The sequence below is a fragment of the Rutidosis leptorrhynchoides genome, chromosome 1, assembly GCF_046630445.1.
Source record: "Rutidosis leptorrhynchoides isolate AG116_Rl617_1_P2 chromosome 1, CSIRO_AGI_Rlap_v1, whole genome shotgun sequence".
Classification (NCBI taxonomy): Eukaryota; Viridiplantae; Streptophyta; class Magnoliopsida; order Asterales; family Asteraceae; genus Rutidosis; species Rutidosis leptorrhynchoides.
The window spans coordinates 216,813,668-216,825,000 of NC_092333.1; positions in this window are offsets into that span (position 1 = coordinate 216,813,668).

The following is an 11,333-nucleotide window of genomic DNA, read 5'->3' on the forward strand; positions in this document are numbered from 1 at the left end:
TTTAATGAAACCATAAGTTATGAAACTTAGATTTTCAACTAGTAAAATGTATGTAAGCTTGTAAGCTCTTATTTACAACAAAATTAGAAGACCATAAGCTATAGAAACTTAGATCTAATACAAGTATATGAAGTTATAACTAAAAAGTTTAACTTCCATGTTCTTGAACTTACAAAGTTAACTTTTAGTTTCAAGAAATATGAGATCAAGATTAACTAGTAATAATTGACCAAATTAACAACATCACAACTTTAAAGTACATAAAATGAAGAGATAAACTAAATCTACAAGTAATAAGTTCATGGTTGTTCATACTTAGAAATATTCAAGCCAAGGCTTTGATCTTTAAGAAAGTAAACCTTAAGTTTACAAACATGAACACAAGTATGATTATGAGACTTATGAACTTTAAATCTTGAAAACATTTAAATGTAGAACCATAAACTAGTAAGTTTAGATTCTTGTTCTTTGTTCTTCATCAAAGAAAAGATGGAAGTAACCAAGATTACATGAAGACACAAGTTAGAAAACTTGATCTTTAACATAAACAAGTAACAACAAGTAATTAAACAACAAACAAAGACAAGTAAATGATGATGATTTTGGTTCGGTTTTAATGGAGAAAAAAAAGGAAGAAAAGTAAAGCTTGTTACTTACAAGTCTTGAGAGAAAAAGTGAGCAAAGAAGTGTAAGTAAAGAAGTGTGTGTAAAAATGAAATGATACTAGTAAATAAGTAATAAATAAAAAAAAATTGAACTCCCTCCCTTGCTTGAAAGTGGACGGTTTTGGGATAAATTGGGCAAGGTCAAAAGTAAACTTTTCAACATGGGAGAATGGTGTGAGCTTGAAGTGGTAATAAAGTTAAATGGTGCGGGAAAGATGTGTAAGTATACATGTAACTAGTCTTTCAAACTAAGCTAATTAATCTAGTTTTATCTTAAAGAAATACTAGCATAAAACATGGGCTTACAAGTCCATTAAGAGAGTAGGGTGGGCTTCCAAGTCCATATCAAATAATAAAAGCCCAAATCCGAGTAAGTAACAAATTTAAATAAATAAGGCCCAAGTAATTAACTAGTAACATTAGTTAATTAAAAATGACTAATAATAATTAATCATGAATGTAAATAATATTCAAAATATTATTCGTGTAAAGTACGTGTGTCACAAAGACAAGTCGGGCCATGAAAAGTTAAATACGGTAACAAGTAACACGTATAAGAACACGTTTAGTAAAACACATGCATTAATAAAAAATTATTAATAATTAAACGTTGAAAAAATCCAGGGTCGTTACATTTCCCACCTGTTAAAGAAAATTTCGTCCTGAAATTTTAAGCTGAGGTAGATGGAGGAGTCGAGAAAAGGTGAGGATACTTCTGCATCATTTGATCCTCTCATTCTCAGGTAAACTCAGGTCCTCGTTTGGCATTCCATCGTACTCAGATGATCGGAATCTTGTTGTGTTTCAAAGTTTTGACCTCACGGTCCATAATTTCGACAGGCTCTTCCACGAAGTGAAGATTGTCATCAATTGTAAGTTCCTCCAATGGTATGACATGTTCCGGTTCAGCAAGACACTTCTTCGTATTCGATATATGAAAAGTAGGATGAACGGAGCTCAATTGAGTCGGAAGATCTAAACGGTAAGCAACGGGTCCGACACGCTCCAAGATTTCAAAAGGACCAATGTATCGCGGGTTTAACTTTCCGCGCTTTCCAAAATGGATCACACCTTTCCAAGGTGCGACCTTTAACATTACACGGTCACTCACGTTGAATTCAAAGTCTTTACATTTAAGGTCGGCATAACTCTTTTAGCGATCACGGGCCGTCTTGAGTCTCGCTTGAATCTGGACAATCTTCTAAGTTGTTTCATGGACTATCTCGGGTCCGGTGATTTGCATTTCGCCTACTTCGGCCCAACAAATAGGGGATCGGCACTTGCGGCCATACAACGCTTCAAAAGGTGCGGCATTAATACTCGAATGATAACTGTTATTTTAAGAGAATTCGGCTAGCGGCAAATACCTTTCCCAAGCCTTTCCAAAATTAATAACACAAGCATGCAACATGTCCTCCAAAGTCTGAATTGTGCATTCGCTTCGTCCGTCGGTCTGTGGGTGATACACAGTACTCATGTCGAGACGGGTTCCCAAGGCTTCTTGCAAAGAACGCCAAATCTGGAAGCAAAACGGGGATCACGATCTGAGATGATCGATAAGGGCATACCATGACGAGATACAACATCTTTTATGTATAGTTGAGCGAGTCTTTCCATCGTATCCGTTTCTTCATGGCTAAAAAGTGTGCAGATTTGGTAAGACGGTCAACGATAACCCAGATGGTATCGTATCCGCCCACCGTCTTTGGTAACTTCGTAATGAAATCCATTGTTATCCTTTCCCACTTCCATTGCGGGATTTTCGGTTGTTGAAGTAATCCAGAGGGCCTCTGATGCTCGGCCTTAACTTTCGAGCAACTTAAACACTTACCAACATAAGTTGCAACATCCTTCTTAAGATTAGGCCACCAATATTGTTCCTTAAGATCGTGGTACATTTTACCGGCTCCTGGATGAATTGAATATCTCGACTTGTGGGCTTCATCTAATATAAGGTTCCGTAGATCTCCATAACGGGGTACCCAAATTCTTCCGGCATAGCATCAGAGTCCAGTCTCCTTAACTTCGAATCGAGAGACGAGAATGTTCAAGTATTCATGAGATATATTCTCCTCCTTGAGAGCCTCATCTTGGGCTGCTCGGATCTGGCTACTGAGGTTCGAATGAATGGTGATGTTCAATGCCCGAACAGGAAGAGGTGTCATCCTCTACTTTCGGCTCAAAGCGTCAGCTACAACATTTGCCTTGCCAGGGTGATAACGAAGTTCACAATCATAGTCGTTTAGCATCTTGATCCATCAACGCTGTCTCATATTCAGTTGCTTCTGATCAAAGATGTGTTGGAGACTTTTATGATCGTTGAAATAGTGCTCTTAGTTCCATAAAGATAGTGTCTCTACAGTTTTAATGCAAAGACAACGGCTCCAAGCTCGAGATCGTGCGTTGTGTAATTTTATTCGTGAATCTTCAGTTGCCGGGAGGCGTAAGCGATAACCTTTGTTCGTTGCATCAGTACACAACCAAAATCACTTTTCGAAGCATCACAATAAACGAAGAAATCATCACCTCCTTCAGGAAGTGATAAGATAGGTACGGTGGTTAACTTCTTTTTCAAGGTTTGAAATGCTGATTCCTGTTCGGGTTCCCAAATGAACTTTTTCCCTTTGTGATTTAGCGCGGTCAAAGGACGCGCAATCAGAGAGAAACCTTCAATAAATCTTCGGTAGTAACCGGCGAGGCCTAAAAATTGGCGAATATGAGTCAGAGTAGTGGGGGTTTCCCACTTACTGATAGCTTCGATCTTTACGGGATCAACTTTGATACCTTGATCACTCACAACATGACCCAGAAATTGGACTTCCTTCAACCAAAATTCACACTTGGAGAATTTGGCGTAAAGTTGCTCTTGTCTCAAGAGTTCAAGCACTAGACGAAGATGTTGTTCATGTTCTTCTTCGCTTTTGGAGTAGATGAGGATATCATCTATGAAGACGATAACGAACTTATCCAGGTATGGCTTGCAGACACGATTCATGAGATCCATAAACACGGCAGGTGCATTGGTTAAACCGAGTGGCATCACGAGAAACTCATAATGACTTTCACCCTTAACTGGTGATAATCGGATCGCAAATCGATCTTAGATTAAATGCTCGATCCTTGTAGTTGATCAAAAAGATCGTCAATTCGGGAAAGAGGATACCGATTCTTGATCGTCAATTTGTTGAGTTCACGGTAGTCGATACACATGCGGAATGATCCGTCCTTCTTCTTCACAAATAAAACAAGTGCGCCTCAAGGCGAGAAACTTGGTTGGATAAATCCACGGTCTAGCAGTTCTTGTAATTGGCTCTACAACTCTTGCATTTCAGAAGGTGTGAGTCGATAAGGTGCACGAGCTACAGGTGCAGCTCCTGGCACTAAATCGATCTGAAACTCTACTGCTCTCGGTGGCGGTAATCCAGGAAATTCTCCTAGAAAGACATCGGAAAATTCGTTCACAATTCGTACGTCATCCACGCTCTTCACCTCAGTTTCTAACATTTTTACATGTGCCAAAACAGCAAGACGTCCTTTCTTCATGATCTTTTGCGCTTTCATGCAACTAATGAGATTCAGTTTCGAGCTACATCTCTCTCCGTAAATAATCAGCGGCTCACCGTCTCCGTGTGGTATACGAAGAGCTTTATCTCCACAGATAATGTCAGCCCTTATCTTGGTCAACCAGTCCATACCGACAATAACATCAAAGCTTCCCAACTTAATGGGTATCAAGTCAATCTCGAAATCCACACCAGCTATGTTGATAATAGCTCCTTGCCTAATTTGGTCAACTTTCTCAAGTTTTCCATTGGCTACATCTACAAGCATACTCTCCTTTAAAGGAACTAATGACCAATTTATCTTAGAGCAAAAGTGTCTACATACATAACTTCTATCGGCACCAGTATCAAATAGGACAGAAGCTAATAGATTGTTGATAGTGAATATACCTGTGACCAAGTCGGGGTTCTCACGGGCATCCCTTACGTTTACGTTGAAAGCTCTGCCACGCGGTGGTCCGCCGTCCTTTCGCTTGCTGGGACACTCATTTCTGAAGTGGCCCGTTTGTCCGCATTCATAACACTTTCTCGGACCATTGGGGTTCGACTTCCCAGTCATGGTGGTGATCTTGCAGTCCTTGCCAATATGCCCGGTCCTTTTGCACTTTTCACAGACAACATTACAGTACCCGGTATGGTGCTTGTAGCACCTCTTGCACTGTGGTAGAGTACCCTTGTAGTTGGGGTTTGAGCCAGTGTTCGGGTTGGGGTTTCTCCCATTGTTGTGCCTCTTTGCTGGGGTTTGATCATAGGCTCTCCCCTTGTTGTTGTCCCACTTACGCTTCTCACTGCTAGTCCCCGATTCGGATTTTGCCTTTTTCGGTTCATCGCTGATAATTTGGTTCATTAAGGTGTGCGCCATGCGCATTGCTTTCGGGACGTTTTGTGGCTTAGATGAGGTGACATTTCCCTTAATGGACTTGGGAAGTGAAATGTCCCGTTCTTATTGATTAAAAACGTTCCATATTAATTGATTTCGATGCGAGGTTTTGACCTCTATATGAGACGTTTTTCAAAGACTGCATTCATTTTAAAACAAACCATAACCTTTATTTCATCAATAAAGGTTTAAAAAGCTTTACGTAGATTATCAAATAATGATAATCTAAAATATCCTGTTTACACACGACCATTACATAATGGTTTACAATACAAATATGTTACAACGAAATAAGTTTCTTGAATGCAGTTTTTACACAATATCATACAAGCATGGACTCCAAATATCGTCCTTATTTAAGTATACGACAGCGGAAGCTCTTAATAATCACCTGAGAATAAACATGCTTAAAACGTCAACAATAATGTTGGTGAGTTATAGGTTTAACCTATATATTATCAAATCATAATAATAGACCACAAGATTTCATATTTCAATACACATCCCATAAATAGAGATAAAAATCATTCATATGGTGAACACCTGGTAACCGACATTAACAAGATGCATATTTAAGAATATCCCCATCATTCCGGGACACCCTTCGGATATGATATAAATTTCGAAGTACTAAAGCATCCGGTACTTTGGATGGGGTTTGTTAGGCCCAATAGATCTATCTTTAGGATTCGCGTCAATTAGGGTGTCTGTTCCCTAATTCTTAGATTACCAGACTTAATAAAAAGGGGCATATTCGATTTCGATAATTCAACCATAGAATGTAGTTTCACGTACTTGTGTCTATTTTGTAAATCATTTATAAAACCTGCATGTATTCTCATCTCAAAAATATTAGATTTTAAAAGTGGGACTATAACTCACTTTCACAGATTTTTACTTCATCGGGAAGTAAGACTTGGCCACTGGTTGATTCACGAACCTATAACAATATATACATATATATCAAAGTATGTTCAAAATATATTTACAACACTTTTAATATATTTTGATATTTTAAGTTTATTAAGTCAGCTGTCCTCGTTAGTAACCTACAACTAGTTGTCCACAGTTAGATGTACAGAAATAAATCGATAAATATTATCTTGAATCAATCCATGACCCAGTGTATACGTATCTCAGTATTGATCACAACTCAAACTATATATATTTTGGAATCAACCTCAACCCTGTATAGCTAACTCCAACATTCACATATAGAGTGTCTATGGTTGTTCCGAAATATATATAGATGTGTCGACATGATAGGTCGAAACATTGTATACGTGTCTATGGTATCTCAAGATTACATAATATACAATATAAGTTGATTAAGTTATGGTTGGAATAGATTTGTTACCAATTTTTACGTAGCTAAAATGAGAAAAATTATCCAATATTGTTTTACCCATAACTTCTTCATTTTAAATCCGTTTTGAGTGAATCAAATTGCTATGGTTTCATATTGAACTCTATTTTATGAATCTAAACAGAAAAAGTATAGGTTTATAGTCGGAAAAATAAGTTACAAGTCGTTTTTGTAAAGGTAGTCATTTCAGTCGAAAGAACGACGTCTAGATGACCATTTTAGAAAACATACTTCCACTTTGAGTTTAACCATAAATTTTGGATATAGTTTCATGTTCATAATAAAAATCATTTTCCCAGAATAATAACTTTTAAATCAAAGTTTATCATAGTTTTTAATTAACTAACCCAAAACAGCCCGCGGTGTTACTACGACGGCGTAAATCCGATTTTACGGTGTTTTTTGTGTTTCCAGGTTTTAAATCATTAAGTTAGCATATCATATAGATATAGAACATGTGTTTAGTTGATTTTAAAAGTCAAGTTAGAAGGATTAACTTTTATTTGCGAACAAGTTTAGAATTAACTAAACTATGTTCTAGTGATTACAAGTTTAAACTTTCGAATAAGATAGCTTTATATGTATGAATCGAATGATGTTATGAAATCATTACTACCTCAAGTTCCTTGGATAAACCTACTGGAAATGAGAAAAATAGATCTAGCTTCAAAGGATCCTTGGATGGCTTGAAAGTTCTTGAAGCAGAATCATGACACGAAAACAATTTCAAGTAAGATTTCCACTCGAAATAAGATTGTTATAGTTATAGAAATTGAATTAAAGTTTGAATATGATTATTACCTTGTATTAGAAAGATAACCTACTGTAAGTAACAAAGGTTTCTTGATCTTGGATGATTACTTGGAATGGATTTAGAAAACCTGGAAGTAAACTTGCAATCTTGGAAGTATTCTTGATTTTATGAAACTAGAACTTTTGGAGTTTATGAAGAACACTTAGAACTTGAAGATAGAACTTTAGAGAGATCAATTAGATGTAGAAAATTGAAGAATGAAAGTGTTTGTAGGTGTTTTTGGTCGTTGGTGTATGGATTAGATATAAAGGATATGTAATTTTGTTTTCATGTAAATAAGTCATGAATGATTACTCATATTTTTGTAATTTTATGAGATATTTCATGCTAGTTGCCAAATGATGGTTCCCACATGTGTTAGGTGACTCACATGGGCTGCTAAGAGCTGATCATTGGAGTGTATATACCAATAGTACATACATCTAAAAGCTGTGTATTGTACGAGTACGAATACGGGTGCATACGAGTAGAATTGTTGATGAAACTGAACGAGGATGTAATTGTAAGCATTTTTGTTAAGTAGAAGTATTTTGATTAGTGTCTTGAAGTCTTTCAAAAGTGTATGAATACATATTAAAACACTACATGTATATACATTTTAACTGAGTCGTTAAGTCATCGTTAGTCGTTACATGTAAATGTTGTTTTGAAACATTTAGGTTAACGATCTTATTGAATGTTGTTAACCCATTGTTTATTATAACAAATGAGATGTTAAATTGTTATATTATCATAATATTATGATATATAATATATCTTAGTATGATATATATACAGTTAAATGTCGTTACAACGATAATCGTTACATATATGTCTCGTTTCGAAATCATTAAGTTAGTAGTCTTATTTTTACATATGTATTTCATTGTTAATACACTTAATAATACATTTACTTATCATTTAACATAATTAACTAAGTGTATCAATATCTTAATATGATTCATATGTACCTAGTAAGACGTTGTTATAACGATAATCGTTATATATATATCGTTTTCGAGTTTCTTAAATTAATAGTCTCATTTTTATGTATATAACTCATTGTTAAATTATCTAATGAGATACCTACTTATAATAAAATCATGTTAACTATATATATAACCATATATATGTCATCGTATAGTTTTTACAAGTTTTAACGTTCGTGAATCACCGGTCAACTTGGGTGGTCAATTGTCTATATGAAACCTATTTCAATTAATCAAGTCTTAACAAGTTTGATTGCTTAACATGTTTGAAACACTTAATCATGTAAATAACAATTTCATTTAATATATATATAAACATGGAAAAGTTCGGGTCACTACAGTACCTACCCGTTAAATAAATTTCGTCCCGAAATTTTAAGCAGTTGGAGGTGTTGACGTATCTTCTGGAAATAAATGCGGTTATTTCTTCTTCATTTGATCTTCACGCTCCCAGGTGAACTCGGGTCCTCTACGAGCATTCCATCGAACCTTAACAATCAGTATCTTGTTTTGTTTAAGTCTCTTAACCTCACGATCCATTATTTCGACGGGTTCTTCAATGAATTGAAGTTTTTCATTGATTTGGATTTCATCTAACGGAATAGTGAGATCTTCTTTAGCAAAACATTTCTTCAAATTTGAGACGTGGAAAGTGTTATGTACAGCCGCGAGTTATTGAGGTAGCTCCAGTTGGTAAGCTACTGGTCCGACACGATCTATAATCTTGAATGGTCCAATGTACCTTGGATTTAGTTTCCCCCGTTTACCAAATCGAATAACGCCTTTCCATGGTGAAACCTTAAGCATGACCATTTCTCCAATTTCAAACTCTATATCTTTTCTTTTACTGTCCGCGTAGCTCTTTTGTCGACTCTGGGCGGTTTTCAATCTTTGTTGAATTTGGATGATTTTCTCGGTAGTTTCTTGTATTATCTCCGGACCCGTAATCTGTCTATCCCCCACTTCACTCCAACAAATCGGAGACCTGCACTTTCTACCATAAAGTGCTTCAAACGGCGCCATCTCAATGCTTGAATGGTAGCTGTTGTTGTAGGAAAATTCTGCTAACTATAGATGTCGATCCCAACTGTTTCCGAAATCAATAACACAAGCTCGTAGCTTGTCTTCAAGCTTTTGTATCATCCTTTCACTCTGCCCATCAGTTTATGGATGATAGGCAGTACTCATGTCTAGACGAGTTCCCAATGCTTGCTGTAATGTCTGCCAGAATCTTGAAATAAATCTGCCATCCCTATCAGAGATAATAGAGATTGGTATTCCATGTCTGGAGACGACTTCCTTCAAATACAGTCGTGCTAACTTCTCCATCTTGTCATCTTCTTTTATTGGCAGGAAGTGTGCTGACTTGGTGAGACGTCAACTATTACCCAAATAGTATCATAACCACTTGCAGTCCTTGGCAATTTAGTAATGAAATCCATGGTAATGTTTTTCCATTTCCATTCCGGGATTTCAGGTTGTTGTAGTAGACCTGATGGTTCAGCTTTGACCTTAGAACACGTCAAACATTCTCCTACATATTTAGCAATATCGGCTTTCATACCTGGCCACCAAAAATGTTTCTTAAGATCCTTGTACATCTTCCCCGTTCCAGGATGTATTGAGTATCTGGTTTTATGAGCTTCTCTAAGTACCATTTCTCTCATATCTCCAAATTTTGGTACCCAAATTCTTTCAGCCCTATACAGGGTTCCGTCTTCCCAAATATTAAGATGCTTCTCCGATTCTTTGGGTATTTCATCCTTTAAATTTCCCTCTTTTAAAACTCCTTGTTGCGCCTCCTTTATTTGAGTAGTAAGGTTAGTGTGAATCATTATATTCATAGATTTTACTCAAATGGGTTCTCTGTCCTTTCTGCTCAAGGCGTCGGCTACCACATTTGCCTTCCCCAGGTGGTAACGAATCTCAAAGTCGTAATCATTCAACAATTCAATCCACCGACGCTGCCTCATATTCAGTTGTTTCTGATTAAATATGTGTTGAAGACTTTTGTGGTCGGTATATATAATACTTTTGACCCCATATAAGTAGTGCCTCCAAGTCTTTAATGCAAAAACAACCGCGCCTAATTTCAAATCATGCGTCGTATAATTTTGCTCGTGAATCTTCAATTCTCTAGACGCATAAGCAATCACCTTCGTCCGTTGCATTAATACACAACCGAGACCTTGCTTTGATGCGTCACAATAAATCACAAAATCATCATTCCCTTCAGGCAATGACAATACAGGTGCCGTAGTTAGCTTTTTCTTCAATAAATGAAACGCCTTCTCTTGTTCATCCTTCCATTCAAATTTCTTCCCTTTATGCATTAATGCAGTCAAGGGTTTTGCTATTTTGGAGAAATCTTGGATGAATCTTCTGTAGTAACCAGCCAATCCTAAAAATTGACGTATATGCTTCGGAGTTTTTGGGGTTTCCCACTTTTCAACGGTTTCGATCTTTGCCGGTTCCACCTGGATACCTTCTTTGTTCACTATGTGACCGAGGAATTGAACTTCTTCCAACCAAAATGCACACTTTGAAAACTTAGCGTACAGTTTTTCTTTCCTCAATACTTCTAGCACTTTTCTCAAATGTTCTTCGTGCTCTTGATCATTCTTTGAGTAAATAAGTATGTCATCGATGAAAATAATGAAAAACTTGTTAAGATATGGCCCACACACTCGGTTCATAAGGTCCATGAACACAGCTGGTGCGTTAGTCAATCCAAACTGCATAACCATAAACTCTTAATGACCATAACGCGTCCTAAAAGCAGTTTTTGGAATATCATCCTCCTTTACTCGCATTTGATGATATCCAGAACGTAAATCGATCTTTGAATAAACCGACGAGCCTTGTAGTTGATCAAATAAGTCGTCAATTCTCGGCAGTGGATAACGGTTTTTGATGGTAAGTTTGTTCAACTCTCTGTAGTTAATACACAACCTAAATGTACCATCCTTCTTCTTGACAAACAAAACAGGAGCTCCCCATGGTGATGTGCTTGGTCGAATGAAACCACGTTCTAATATTTCTTGCAGTTGGCTTTGCAGTTCTTTCATCTCGTTGGG